This window comes from Streptopelia decaocto (assembly GCF_964273445.1).
Source record: "Streptopelia decaocto genome assembly, chromosome: Z".
Lineage (NCBI taxonomy): Eukaryota > Metazoa > Chordata > Aves > Columbiformes > Columbidae > Streptopelia > Streptopelia decaocto.
In genome coordinates this window covers 5,997,212-6,013,327 of record NC_138657.1, presented here as the reverse complement: position 1 = coordinate 6,013,327, position 16,116 = coordinate 5,997,212, and the positions used below count along the sequence as shown (strand labels likewise).

At 35.4% G+C, this 16,116-nt stretch overlaps 1 protein-coding gene across 2 annotated transcripts in view; it reads right to left on the bottom strand.

Annotated features, from left to right (window-relative positions):
- EDIL3 (EGF like repeats and discoidin domains 3) overlaps positions 1–16,116 on the bottom strand; it is a 252,572-nt gene that overhangs the window by 104,049 nt on the left and 132,407 nt on the right. The gene's annotated exons all lie outside the window — the stretch shown is intronic.

The window sequence follows — 16,116 nt, the reverse complement described above, 5'->3', positions numbered from 1 at the left end:
CCATCACAGCCACAACATCTAGGTTCAAGTGTCCATACTGGAAGTCAGCTTGGCCTTTGTTAGAAGCATTGATTAGACAAAGTCCATTTATGCCTTACTAATATTACAAATATTTTTTTCCATAATAAAGTTAATGTAGTGTGTAAAAACCAGATAGGAACAGAAGATTAACTGGTTATGACCTCTGTATCATAACTATCTTCTATGAAAACCAAACCACACACTGGATAAAGATCAAGTAGACAATTTGAGAAACAGGACCCCCTCCCAACCCACCTCCCATTTTTTTTTTTTTTTAAAGGAAACAAAAAAAAATTAGAAACTAACCTACCCAGTTCTATTTAAAAATAAAAGTTATTGATAACTAACAATGTGATCAAATACATTTACATTTGGAAACTGATAAGGCATGAAGTAGAAAAACATGTAGTATGGAATAACTGTCTTTTAGCTGAAGCTTACTCTAGGCTTTTCTTGTAGTTGTTTGGTGGTTCTTGTATATTTTTTTAAGTCTCCTCTGTATTTTTTTCTTTATTTTTAGTGATCCTGATTGAAACACACAAATAAGCAGTATATCATTCGGGCTACACAAAGTGTATGATATGGCTTGCAGAACTTTGTAATATCTATTATTATTTAAACATGAACTTTGAGATGTTCAAATTTTTATTATTACTTTCCTAACAAATGCCATTACAGTTAGATTATATACTCTTGTTTGTTATTACAGATTTGTACCAATTAGCTCGAGCACCATATTTTTTATGAGACATTCAATGGTAAAGCCCCACTGAAAAGTTTTATTTCATAAAGAATCTGACTGAAGAGTATCAATAGATTATCATATGGCTATCCTAACAGTGAGCTACTCAGTTAAATAACAAAATTTCAAGGGTTATAGCAATTCATCTATAGAAGGACACATCTTCTGTAAGAGTAGGAGACTTTTGTTAAAATATTTACCCTTCCCCGCCTTCCAAAGTAATGAAAATGTTATTTCTCATACTCCTGTGGTTTAATAAAACAAATCTAAATTGTAAAAGGTCTCCTAAATGAAGACAACCTCTCCTAGATCAAGACAACATTTTTGTTCTAAAAAGCTAAGCAAAATTAAAAATTTGTATTGAAGCAGAATAAAAAAGGATCACCAAATATTTGCAAGCACAGGTAGATCATCTTCAGTTTTTGGTTAAAATATACAAAAGTGATACATAATTATCATTATAATTATTAATTTTATTATTGTTAATTATAGGTTTAATAAAGTTTTTAACCTGTTTCTGAAGTTTTTTGCTATATTTAGTAAAAACAAAAAAATAAGCTATATCTTCAGCTGTAACTGTTCCTTGATTTAACCAGGATTATACAAAAACGAGCACTAATACATTACTGGTACAACCCTGGTGTGAAATATTTAAGAAGAACTGGAGCACATTCCTATGAAATTTGGGAACTTAATATAAATCTGATCTGGATATATTCAATGTGTGTTTGACAAAGGACAGACATCTGTTAAAATTCAGTGGTTGGGTTGCTTTTCCAAAGCTTGTTTCCTGAGCACAGAAGGCTCTAAAAATGGTGTGCCAAGTAACCTGCAGGAAACTGCAACTATAATGTCATACTGAAGAGATTCACTTTTCAGATATCCTGATTATCTGATCTTCAAAAAGAGTAGAAAACAGCTTTACACTTGAGACAAAAAAGTACAACCCTCTTGCTCCACACTCTTTAGAAGGTAAACATCATGTTATGTACTCTCACTGTTCTATTTAAAGTTTTCCTTCTCCTGCAGATATTTGGTACAACATGATGTGGTAAATATCTTCCAGAATAATCCAACAAAGAGCTGCGTATTAGACCTTTTCCTGAACCACTCAGTACAAAGATGTCAGATAGTTTATTCTGTTAAGAAGAGAGTAAGAGAGTCATAGAAGTAGTGTTATGAAGCCAAAAGAGGCATTCCAAATAAGCAAGCCAGTGAAATACAAATAAATTAGAATTTTTGGCTAGACTATCAGTCAAAGCTAGAGATACCCTCATAACCAGCAATTACCTTAACATCTAAACACGTAACAAAACAATTTTGGGAAGACTTCAGTTGTTACTATCAAGGGTTCTGTCAGAAAGTGACTCTTAAGCATCCTTCCTAATATAACAGGCTATAACTTGCTTGCCTTTCAAAGCAATTTTATGTCATCTTGAGTTTCTTTAGACTAAATTATGACTTCTTTTTTTTTTTTTTTTTTTTTTTTTAAATTGTTCCACTACAATAAGCCCTTTCAGGAAAAAAAAAAAAAAAAAAAAAAGAAAAAACCAAAACCCTTTTCCCTTAGTTTGGAAAAAATCAAGAGTTATTTCCCCTTGTAGCTATTTCTCTAGTAAATTTAGGCCAACTTGTTTCAGGAAAAATTTCAATAAACAACATGCTTCTGAGTTCACATTGATTTGTAAAGAAATGCAAGGTCTGAGATACTTGAAATGAGAGATTATTTTGAAGTTTTTTTAATGATGTTTTCTTACATTTGATATGGCAAGTAAAGCCTCTAATTTTGACAAAACAGCATTTTGTTAATGACTAATTTATTTCCCAGTAGTTCATTTGTCATGTTTTCTACCTGTAACTTACACCTCTGTTCAAGGTAAAGCTGTTATAGTATCAGGGAATCCGTTGCTGCATTTATCTATAAAATAACATTTAAAACCACATGTATTATCTACAGCATATTCCTAGCTTTCTTCATGTTCTGTAATGGTATTTCCTCTCTGCAACCCTCACTTTAACAAAAATTCAGTTCAAAGTTTTCAAGTAATTTGCAAATAAATTTCTCTATACCACTAACTGTTTTTCAGAATGTTAAGATTTAACTGTAGAACCAATTATAAAAATTATAATAGCAAAAATATCAAGAAAAAGACCCAATAAAATATTTTGCAGAATACTATTCTTCTTTTAGCATTTTGAATCAAAACCAGAAGGAAAAAAAAAAAAAAAGAAAGAGTTGCTAGGAACCTACATGGACAAACTCTATGAACACTGCGGAGTTTATACATTACTTCAATATACACACTTTTAACATTTTTTTTTGTGCTGTGCACATTTTATAATGTCCAGGTTTTCTAGCAAGAGAACAAATATTAATTATTTCAGTGTTTTTATGCTCCAAAAGTTGTTTTCCATTGTTTTTCTTAGAAAATATTGAAAACTATGTAAAAGAATAGCAAGATCACAGAATGAATTTCATGAAAGTCTAATGGGAGCGTCTAGAGAGAGTATAAAGGTGTCTTCTGACTTCAAAGGACATTGAACAGATTCTAAACAAAGGAGGACTCTACAGGAATCTTCACTGCAGTAACTACACATATTGTTGCTTTCACAACAATATTTGTGGCTTGATTTTCATATTTTTTTGTGTATTTTGAGGAATACTTTTAACCTGAATTTCAAAAACTCCCACAAAATACATGAGAAAACTCACTATAGTTCTGATGATACAATGAAATCTGAATTCATATAGGTGCTTACTGACTGTCTTGCAGAATTTTTAGCTTTTAGTTATAGTCACTGAAAAGGTATTACAGTTTTCTCCATGGAGCCACACTTCCAACACTGGACTGTCTCAGTATTTGCTGATTTTCTATTTACCTGTTTAAATGCATATTTAATGGCTTTTCATCTGAGGTAATCTAATAGAAATTTGGAATAACATTCGAGGACCTTTCTTATTAGTTTGAAAAGAATCATTACTTGAAAAGTTTTTATATAAATTGTAGTAGATCTCTCATTTTCAGTTATTTTTAACGTATACTGGCATGCAAACTTTCATCCCATTAAGTAACTTACCACATAATTTTACACTGTAGAAGCATGTCTTCAGGGCAACAATTCTTATAGTTTCCAATGGACCTTATTAAAATAATTGGCTATTTATATAATAAGCATTTGACAAATCATTTTGACTGTAGTTCCGAAGAAAAAAATCTTATTAAAAAGTGAATCAAGTTGTGAATCAGTTTTTATTACAAGCAATGCTCCAAAAATCTCAGCTTCGCAAGTAAACTGAAATTATCCAGCATTAAACTGTAACCTCTAACTGGATTATTTGTTAAAATAGCATAGCTGGGTTCATGGCAAGAAGTCCAATTATTTTCAAAGAAAGTCTGAACCCTGATCAGTAAATTAACATATTTCCCGTCACGTACCGCAGAATAATTATATTTTTTAAAAATGCAGTTGTTTATGCACTTCAGAATAGAGTGAGTGTAGGGAATTATCTTTTTCACATTAGTAAAGTTATGGCATGTGTTTTGAAAAAAGTTGTTAGACCAACAGGTCCTAGAGGATATGATGATGGATGTTCTAAAGTGTCTACAACAGATGGTTATATTTGTTCACGTCTGTGTTTGATATACATGGGGTGAAGTGTATTCCTTTACGGCCAATTTATATACATCTCATTTAAGCTCTCATAAAAAGTCATGTGTGGGTCTTCAGTGCACTTACGTTGCATAAGTGCACATAAATGTCATTTCTATGCTTTGCTAATACCTTTCAAATTCATATTGCTATTTGCTCATAAATGTATGCATGCAATACTGTTTATGAATCCTATTCTTAAATCCAGCACTGTAAATAGCAGAATGGGTTAGATCTTTTGGCACAGTTCTCTAACCTTTCATTCCCCTCTAGCTGCTGTGGAATATCACATTTTAATTACTTTTAGCATATATGGACACATATTAAGTTAAAAACATTTACAAATCATTCGAGAGTTATGGAGGGTTAATAAATGAATTCATGGCATAATACATGATTAACCAACTGTCTCTTATTCACGATAGCAAATCACTATGTTTATTATAACCATAGTTATGTCCTTCATTCTAAAACAAACATATATTCCTTTATCGTATATGTACACAAACATAAGAGCAGGAGGAAGTACCTGGGGAACTACGAGCTGGTCATCCTCACCCCAGGAAGGTGCTGAATAAAACCTCCACTTAAAATACAGGAAACTCTATCTGAACACACTTTGTCACCGTGAGAGTGGACAAACACTGGAGAGAGGTTGTGGAGTCTCCATGTGGGCAAATATTCTAAACATGACTGGACATGATCCTGGACAACCTGCTCTGGCTAATGCTGCTTGAGGACAGGGGTTGGATTAGGTGATCTCCAGAAGTCCCTTCCAACATAAACAATTCAACAAGTTTGTGATATATGTAGATGGTATAAATGCCATGAATATAGTATGTATTATCTGTTGCAATTACACTTATTTGCTAACCAATCATTTTGTCTGTTGGACTATGGTAATTTCCATGTCTCCTCTGCAAAGGTGAAAAAGAAGACCACATGTCCCCCCCTATAAAAGATCCACAATGCATATGAAGTATACCTCACATTAGCTATGACTGGGAGAGGAAGGGAAATATTTATTGCAGTGACTTCTGCCTCCATCTGACTGACAGCTCTATTATCTCAGGACACATACACCCTGGTTGCTCTTCATGACTCACAGAGAGTTATATGTTCTGCACTGAAAACATCTCTCAGAACTGGAACTTTTATTTATGGCAGCTGGCTCAGGCAATGTCACCTTCACTTGATGGTCACATCAAATAAGACCTATCTAAATAGGCTTGTGCATTTTTCCTGAACTATGTTTAGCAGCTAAGGAATTGCCTTCCAGTCTATACGCATCTGTTCAATAATTTAGGGCCATTCCTGTACAATCCCAGTAAAAAGGATTAATTTTCTGAGAAATGGGAGGAGGTTCTCTCTCTGTTAGAGCACTGAAATAGTGAAGTCAGAAATAAATACTGTAAACTCTGGATTCAGGAAAATTCCTGGATTCCTGGATTCAGGAAAAGGTTCTTTTCACCTTTCGCATTTTTTTCCTAATTTTGGTGTGTCTTCTGCAGTGTTATTCTGAAGTTCCCTTAAATATTAACTATAGCTGATAATAAAAACAGAAAAGATGAGAAAAGAACTGACTAATTTCTCTCTAACAAGGAACGCTACTGGTATGGAAGAGAATATTACTTTTAAATAAACTCCACAAACTACACAAGAGTAATGACTGCATGCATAATCAGTTCTGCTAGATACATGAAAGGATCACAGAGAATACATTTTCCAAACCAGATACCCTATTGACTTGTGTAGACTATAAAATGAAACCTGACAAGATTACAAAACTTACCTATTATTTGCAGTAAATAACAATTTAAATTCTCTTTGGTGGTGTAATGCATATGTATCTGGACCATGGAACATCAATTCACTGCCAATGTTTTGTTTTAACGGGACAATTTCTGAATGCTCATTCATAGCCAAGCACAGTTCCCAGCAGAAGTCCTTCTGAGATGATAAGCAACTGCTGAAGCTCTGTGCACTTGGGCAGAAAAATGTCACTGTGAGAACTGACAAACTCATCTGGAAAGCCACAGGAGCATCTATGTTTTTATTAACAGCAGTTACCAGAAGGCAATGTATCGGTTTCAGCATTATATGTAATCTGTTAGAAATGCAGAGCTGCCAATTCCACCTTTTATGTCCCTCTGCAAGTTTCTTTCTCTTCACTTCTCCAGGATCTAGCATTGGCTACCTTTCAGAGACCTGATCCCACCAAAAATCCCATCTTGTGGTTAGTTTGTACACTTGCAGACAAGCCTGGTGAGATGATTCAGACTGAAGTCTGACGGAAATATGTTATCAGGGAAGATGCACTTCATCAGTTTTGGCAGTATCAGGCAATCATACCAGAGAATTCAGAAAATTCAGGCTGGATCATGAGACTACAGGAATCCAAGTGCCTCATGATGTCAGTCATTAACAAGTCATAGGAAAAGGAAGATAAACAATATCTATTTGTTGTTTTCATTGTACTTGGAGAAAAGCATAGGCGCAGACAGGTTATTCATAAGTAGTGTGGTCTTACAGAATTACAGCTGTAAAGTGAAATGATCACAGCTGAGGATACAATGTCTGCATGACCCTACACATATCTTAGAGATGTTTTATATGTACAAGTTCTAGGCTGGCTGTGTGGACGAAATGCCCATTTACCTACTAGAATGTCTACATGAGGAATTTTAGACTACTAGACTGTTTTCTTTTAGGTTATTTTCATCTCAGAGGGATCCAGTTCTTGTGCTCTGCAACTGCTGTCACAGGAAGAAAATAACAGTAAGTGGAGGTGATCAAGAGATTTTCTTTAAAAATGCACTCCTGATTCAAACTAAAACACTCATCCAGATGCCCTACAGAAATAATTATATGTTATTTAACACATCGGAATAAATGCAAGCTAAAATAATATCCTGGGCATTCATATGCAAATGTGACAGCACCATGAGTTTTGCTTGAGATATTTTATGAATACAAAGGGAATACATTTGTAATGCAGATTGGTATATACTATCAGACTATTATCTCATTATATTGAACTGCAAGTCCAAGTACGGTTTTTTAAAGTTTTGCACACATAGGCAATGAGTCTGACACTATATCCTTCTCTCCCTCTATGTACTGCTTACTAACAAATAAACCCACTGATATCAAAAGTACATCCACATGAATAAACACTGCTTATAATTTCAAAAAGGTAGCGGGAATACTGAATACATTTCTGGATCTTACTTCCAAAAAGTTGTTCGGCTTCTTCAAACTGTTCACTGGGGCTGTAGTATAAAAAAACCACGCAATGACTAAATTGTTTTCTTTCTTTAATTTTTAGAAAAACTGCCATGTGAACTGTTTCAAATGTTAAAGTCAGTCATATCATTTTCAACTAATTCAATGAACAATGGAAATACTAATATTCTATATAGTAATAGAGAACTACATAGCCATGTGCCAGCATGAATTCCTGTCACAGATAAAATATTTTAATTCTGCATCCTTGACACACCTACACACACAGATGGTTTAGCACAGTAGTTCTTACAGCAGCAAAACAATAAAAAAGGAAAAACAAGAAAAAGATCTAAATTACAAAACTCATCTTGTTTCTAACAGCTGTTTCCTACACAGATGGATTAGACTGTGCCACTGTGTGACAAAATTCTAAATGATAAGTTTTGTCTCATTAAATAGTGAGATTTCATTTCCAGATTTCATTTATCTTCATTATCTTCCTCACAGAAATGTGTTGCTATATCTGTAATGAATCTGTGCGCACAACAAAGATTGAAAGCAATCCTTCCTTTAAAGCTGTGGTGTGGCTCTGTTGATCTTAAACTATCACAAAGGCTGAAATTGTCTTATAATTTCCTGTGTTTCCCTAAATGGGCATAAAAAGCCGGGAGAGGGAGCAGAGAACAGATGCTTCATTCAGCTCCAGTCTTCCTGTGTTCTTCTTCTAATTATCTATAATTCTATTATTACTTATTGATTGTTCTCTTTGTGAGATTGAGAGCACCCTCAGTAGATTTACAAGTAACATCAAGATGAGTGGTGCAGTTGACACGTCTGAGGGATGGGATGCCATCCAGAGGGATCTGGACAAGCTCGAGGAATGAGCCCATGCAAACAACAGGAGGTTCAACAAGGCCAAGTGCACGGTTCTGCACATGGGTTTGGGCAACTCCCAGTATCAATCCAGGCTGGGGGATGAAGTGATGAAGAGCAGCCCTGCCAAGAAGGGCTTGGGGGAACTGGTGGATGAAAGATTGGACATGAGCTGGCAACGTGCAATAGAGGTCAGCCCAGAAAGCCAATCTTATTCTGAGCTATGTAAAAAGAAACCTGCCTATCTGGTCAAAGAGGTGATTGTCTCTCTACACTCTTACATGATCCCACCTGAAGTACTGCATCCAGCTGTGGGGTCCCCAGTACAAGAAAGACATGGACCTGTTAGAGTGGATCTACTTCCACAGGAGGGCTATGAGAATGGTCAGAGGGTTGAATCACCTCTCCTTTGGAGAAAGTCTCAGTGGGCTGGGTCTGTTCAGCCTTGAGAAGAGAAGCCTCCAGGAAGATTGTATTGTAGCCTTTCAATTTATAAAGGGGGCTTATAAGAAAGATGGAGAGAAACTTTTGATAAAGGCCTGTAGTGACAGGACAAGAGGCAATGGTTTTAAACTGAAGGAGTGTAGATTTAGATAGGACATATGACCTTTTTTACAATGAGGGTGGTGAGGCACTGGAACAGGTGACCCAGGGAAGTTGTGGATGCCCCATCATTGGAAGTGCTGGATGGGGCTTTGAGCAACCTGATCTAGCGAAAGATGTCCTTGCACATGGTGGTTGGGTTGGGCTAGATGATCCTTGAAGGTCCCTTCTAATCCAAGCCATTCTGTGATTCTATTATTCTAATACAAACTATATAATCTACTGTGTCAGAGTTTCAAATATTAATATAGCCAACAACAGTAATTCTGTACTGATGTAATAATGTGGTTAATACACTGTCTTAAGGTTTTCTTCTTGATGCATTTTCTTGAAGAACAGTTGTTTAAGTGACAGTTTAGCAGCAGCTCAATGTTACAAGTCACTTAGAATCTCAAGGCTGTGTCAAAGAAACTCATGTTCAAAGCCTTAAGAAAAAGAGTTTATGACCTCGCAGAAAGCCAAGGACATTGCTCTCAGTAACAAGCATCCTTTGCCTGTAAGAAAGGTGGAGTCATATAAAGGGATGGAAAGCAGGCTCATTTACAAAGTGTATTGCTTGTTAAAATGACAAATATGGAGGTAAAATTTTACAGTAACAAATCAGTTAGGGTCAGCAGAGCTACTTAAAGGTCCACACCAAAAACCAAGGTGAGTTTAGGTTTCCAATCACCGTTATTCCATTTAAAGTCTGCTGTAATATGCAGAGCCTTTCTGTGTCAAATCCTTGCAAAGAGAACACTGAGAACATTCCTATGGAGAAGGTTAAGACTAAACAAAGAGAAAATGGACAATCATCACACTACTGGAAAGCTGCCAAAATCAGAATATTGAATTTTGGAAATTAAAATCAGAAAGAAAACAGTATGAAATGCTTATTTTCTGAACTCAAGTTCTGAAAAGGGATGGAAATAATAGCATTTAGATATTACAAAATGACCTTTTCCAGTGAAGAAAACAACCCTGTACCACTTTATGTAACAGAATTGAAATGAACATGTACTTTTTGGCAAGCATGAAAGCAAATCTGAAAAAGGAAAACACAAAAAAATAAATGAAATTGAGGTCCTAGATAAGAGCTTCTGCTTGGTGATTGCATGATCTTGAAGAAAATTGAAAATATTTTTATAGTAGATACTACATGGAATAATGCAGTATTAAGTGATAAAGAATAAACATAACATGTCAAGAAATACTGAACCTGTTGCTGCTCTTATCCAAGAAAACCTCATATTGATGTAAGCTGAGGTTTGAATGATGAGTGTGTCATCATGCCTTCATCTGGAATACCCTATCTGTTTAAGTAAGAGATCTTGCATGTAAGAGATATACACTCTAAACCCTGGTATGAGAGCTTAAGGAAAAAAAAAAAAACTATGAAAATAAGAGTGTAAGAGAGCAGAGTAATCAGTGTCCAATTCCCTGCCTGTTAGTGAAGAACCTCTTGTAAGTCCTGAAACTACTCGTTATTTTCTTACAATATTTATCTGTTACAAAATAACTGTAGCATCATAATCCATATATTCTTTCACATTGTCATTTTACAAAGCCATGTAAGACCATATACACGTTGCTTTCAAAAAAGCAGTCTAGTTATTAAACTTCTACAAGGGAATCTTCGTGGGGTCTTTTTGTAAAGTGTTCATGCAGCATTTGAAAGACTCTGTTAGTTTTTTGTGTAATGTATTCAGGAATATAAACAGTTATTCTGAGGAAATCCACTGAAAAGGTATATTATAATATTTATGTTATAAAAGAGAGAATGTGTGAAGTTGACATTACAATGGGATAACTATTACTGAATTTAAAGAAATAATTTTAAACTCAGTATTTATATTACTTCAAATAGAGGAACTTGTATGTGCAGATTACCTCCATTTGTTATCTTTTTAACACAGAATATGAACAAATTTAATTTAGTTGACAATCAAACAGAAATTCATGTATTTTTGGAACATTAATTTCCACAGTAAAATAATACTAACCTTTAAGAAAGACAGTAATTAGGGGAAGAGAGATTGATCCTCCTACAAAATATGTTTATAAAGGCTATTGGCAACCTAAGTGACTTTTAAACCATGGAAACACACATCTTCTTGAAAGTACCATTCATTGTATAGTTCAGTCAGAGTATAGGTCATAAGAAATCCTCCCTTCTGTTCAATATCCCCATAAAACCCAAAACCAATTGGGAAGATCTAATTCCTTCCATTATGACGCCTTATGGAAGAAATTTAGGCATCTAAGAAGGCAGCTGAATAAAAATCTCATCTCAACACCCAGTTCTGGTTAAAACAGGAAAACTTGAAACTTCCAATAAAATGCTGCTTAAAGAATACGTAAAGTACTGTGAGGATCTTCTACCAAATAAATGGCAGAAATTTGTCCTCAGTATAGGTCACTGCCACAGTAAAATATACCACAGAACAAAAAAGGTTTTGAGAAGACTACTGAGAAACCATTTAAAGGTCGTGGAAAAACTCTCATGTGAAACAGAAAAGGAAATAATTTCAACTGTTTGCACAGGAAGAATAAGAAGGAGCATGTCAAATGTATGCAAAATAATAAATGGCATACAGAAGGTACTCAAAAGCTGCTTTTCTTCTAGCCTTATAGTACACAAAGAAACATTTTAAGATGCTGAAAGATAGCAGGTTTGAAATTGAAAAGGGAGTTTTTTCAATATACAGTATAATTAGACTATGAAACTCAATGCATCAGGAAATCGTTAAGGTCAGGAACTCAAGAATTAAAAAAAAAAAAAAGCTATTGGAAGTGTGTATGAAAGAGAAGAATAAACAGTGCTGTATAAGCAAATGCTAACAAGACTGGCACAAAATTGGAGTGGATATTATACTTCCTATCTGGGATTTTAAGCCAATCTCTGTCTATTACAGAATGAAATAAAATCTTCAAGTTATGTCCCTTCTTTTCATGATGAGGGTGTCTTGACCCTTTCTGAGAAGTACCCAGTGTTGGTCTGTTACCTGAGATTTAATGCTTTTTCTCTCTGAGCTTCAGGCTGTCTTAGCTCAGTCACCTACTGCTTGAGCCAGGATATTTATCTGGATTTTAAGGAAAACAAACCACTACTTCCAATAGCCAAATAACTCTTGTCCCCGTTGTTCAATCTCATCGCGTATTTGTTGTAAGACGATTTATCTTCCTAGCAGACAAAATCCATGCCACTGGATGTTTTACAGCTCCTGCACATATTTTTTCTCCTAGTAGCTGGAAAAGTTGCTGGGATTTCAATTTGCTGGTAAAGCAATGCATCATGTCACCTGGCCAGAAATGCATGACCACCGGCATCTCCAGTTGCAGGCCCACAGTTAAAAGTCAGTGTCCTATGGGTAGTTGGGATGATACCTCAACGCCCTATCAAAATGTGAGCTGATGTTCTGCCATGTGGCCCATATCTGTACACTTTCTCAACATGTTAACGCAGCAGATATAAATACCACAGACCATCAATGATGGCACAGTAGAAAGCACAGAACTCTGTACAAACACTGGGAAGGACTTGCTTACTTTATTAAGGGTGCTTGATTAATAATCTTTATTTTTCTTGGAGTGTAAAGTATTTAGTTATGGCTGACAGAGCTAGTGATCCTCAGAACATAAAACCACATCCAAATCAAACCTTTAAATGTGAACTCTTTACTGTTTCAAATTTGATTTTTTCTGGTTGGATCTCTGTGTCACTTCAGTTAGTTGAGCGGTAGATAGTAACCCACACTTTGAATTATAGTGTTACTAATGTCTCTGTTTCCTATTTTTTAAGCAGGCAATCTCTATCTGAAGATCACAGTAATTCATATTATCAATATCTTTCAATGATATGTATATTTTTTTCTTTTTATTTTTCTTTTCTTTTTTTTTTTTTTTTTTTTGTGTGTGTGTGTGTGGAAAAACTGTCCATTTCAGTCTTCTGGGTATTTCCATGGTTTTTGACTTGTTGTGCAAATTGTATTTCTAGGCTGTTTTAATAGGTAACAGAAAATTCCCTCTATGTGTAGATGAAGGCATTAGTTATCTGAACAGTGACTACTTGTCCATCATTTTCACCTGGCATATGAAGAGTGATTAATGAGGTTGACAAACAGCTGCTTGTTCACAAATAGCAGTAGGTCTCTTTCAATGAAAGCTGGAAAGGTCTTAGAAGATCGACTTTCCTGAAATCCATGGTTAAAGAAATGTTAATTATAATGCAGTCAGTGATTACATGCTTCTTTCTGGTGAATGGCTAGGACATGCATTTACATGGATTTCAGTCAAAGTGAACCTGAAGGAAAAAAATTATTTTCTGCTCTTAAGAATGAGTATCACCACCACAGAGTACACCTCAATCTTCCTGAGCATTAATTGTATGCTAGTTTCAGAAATTAAAGTGCTCTAAGTTACTCTCTGGAAGAGCTGCTTTCTCAGTGTAGTAAGACCGTAGGAAGACTTGCCTCAAGATAGCTTTTGCAAACAACTCCTCTCTCCTTGTCACTAGATGCTATCTATGGCACATTTGAGAGCCAGATTACCACACATTCACAGCATGACGGATTGCAACCTGGACAGGGTTTGGGAAGAATCTTCATGCCAAGAAGACGAGTAAATTCCTCTTAAATAACAGAAGAATATCTAAAGAACATTTTGTTCTTGGGTATCACCACAAAAAGCTGCTCAGGTTTACACCTGATGTAGACTTTCCTATCCAAACATTGGTTAGATTATGAGCCTTGAAATCGAAACTTTGCTTCCTTTTTTTGCCACTGGGGAATCAGTACCTTTTCAGACAACCACTGCCAATTAATATCAGTTTTGCAATAAATCTATAATATAATATCAGTGAAATTGCTAATGATCTTTTTTATAAACACATATGAATTATTTACATGGGGAAAAGGTTAAGGAATCTCAGAAATATTGACAGGATGTTTGTTGATGCAAAATGACAAAATACCAGCATTGGAATGTATCTTGACTCTGAAATCAATCATCTAGCTTGATTGATTTTGAGACAGAATATTAGACATGAAAAAAAAAAAAAAAAGACAAAAAAGACCAAATAAAAACCTTGTAGAAGAGAAATATAATGTGAGTTTTGGAAATCTTAGCAGTTTAGATGAAGATAGGTGTCTTGCAATGAGGTCATTTTAATTTACCTTTTTATGATGGAACTACTTTGATAGACTTCTTACTTGATTTACAGCAAGTTCAGAATTGAATTGCTAAACTTTATGAAGCAGAGGAATTTGTATTAAAGGAACTTTATGAATTGAGCTAAAGGGATATCACATAAAAGAGTTATATTAAGTCCACCAGTGGAAGTCCCATACTTCTTCCTGATTGCAGAAATCTCGTCTGCTGTTTCTCATAGCTGACATCCCTAGAGACCCTCTGAACAGCTATATATTGTATATGATTTATTATCACATCTTAAATCAGATTATCTGAAAAGGCCTGAATTTTATTCTCCCCAAAAGAGTAACTGTTCACATAAACTTGTCTTATCTCAGATCACTTTAGATGCCTTCTTGAGTTCTAGTCTCCCCACAGTGAATCTAAATCACCCATGTGAGAGCTCTACTTTATTCTGAAATTGGTACAAATGCATTTTGCTGATTATCAGGATCATTAGCTAACTGTTACATACCTGAATGTTTTTAAAAGGACACTGGGGGCCCAGGAAACAACTACGTTGAATCACTCCGTAATGCACTACAGTATGTTTTTTTCATGTGTTAGGTAACAAGAGATGCTGCTTTCCAGACGGCACATGTTCATCGTGCATGTTGCTTGATAAAAATTTGTGGTGTTACTCACTTTGTTGTGTTCTTAACAAAGGTCGCCTCTTTGACATTTAATGGAAGGAGAAAAGTTGTGCATCACATGTTGACTGCATGACTGGTCTCATGATGGAGTGTTCCCGAAGAAATTAGAACACGTTTTCACATCAGCTCCTCTATGGGACTGGACATCAATGGCACACAGAAGTAGTCACCCTCTACCCTCATGTACAACAGCCATGGGAATCAAGGTACAGCTTATCTTTCCACTCTTTAATGACTTTCGCTTCACTTATGAGGTGGCAGACTCATGTAAAATGCATTCAAGTGTGAGGAACAGGGTTGGGAACCACGATGGGAACACCTGCAATTTAGCCCAGGTACAATTTTTAAGCTGATATAACTCTTGTGTTACAGCTAGACATAATCTTGCCTGCTCTGATCTTGAGACTCTTGAACTTCTGGCTATATGGTTTAAAGACTGGCAATTGCTATCTTTTGCCATCATGGTAACACGATGAACTCAGTCCCGCATCTTGACTGAGTACTCTAATGATATGATGATTAAACCAAAATAAAGTCAGTAGGATTGCTGCTGACAGTCAGCTCCAATAGATGGCCATTCCAAGAATCAGGGCTAGATGGAACAGATCCCAAAGGAGTGGAAAATATACAATGCTCCCATATTCCCAGGGGAAGGGTTAGACACACAATTTAACTAGATTAAATTTGTGGGACTGCATATGTTACCTTAATAATTAACTGAGAGTGTGGCCAAACTTAATGAAATTGAATATCTATATTCAGGGCTTTGAAGACACTTTCCATTGAGCATATAAGGGATATAATGAACATAAGTAGTTATTTGAGCTGGACTGTATTGGTTCCTGACACTTCAAATTATAGACAAGTATCTGAATGGAGCACTTAATTAAGGTAGACTGGATTCAGTGCTTATTCACTCTGATCTTCTGTGTGCAATGGAACTGGATTCTTGATGGTTTGTTTCAGTTTTTAACCTCCTAACTGGGTAATGCTTGGCTTCCAAATGCATCAATAACATGAGATTTTAAGAACCATGCTGTGCTTTATTGCACAAAAGAAAACAAATTTGGCACAGGATTTTCTCCTTAGGCAAGCACTTGCTCTAAATGCTTTTTCCATATGAATAAAAAAACAAAAACGAAAAAAACAAACCAAAACAAGATAATGCAGATTATG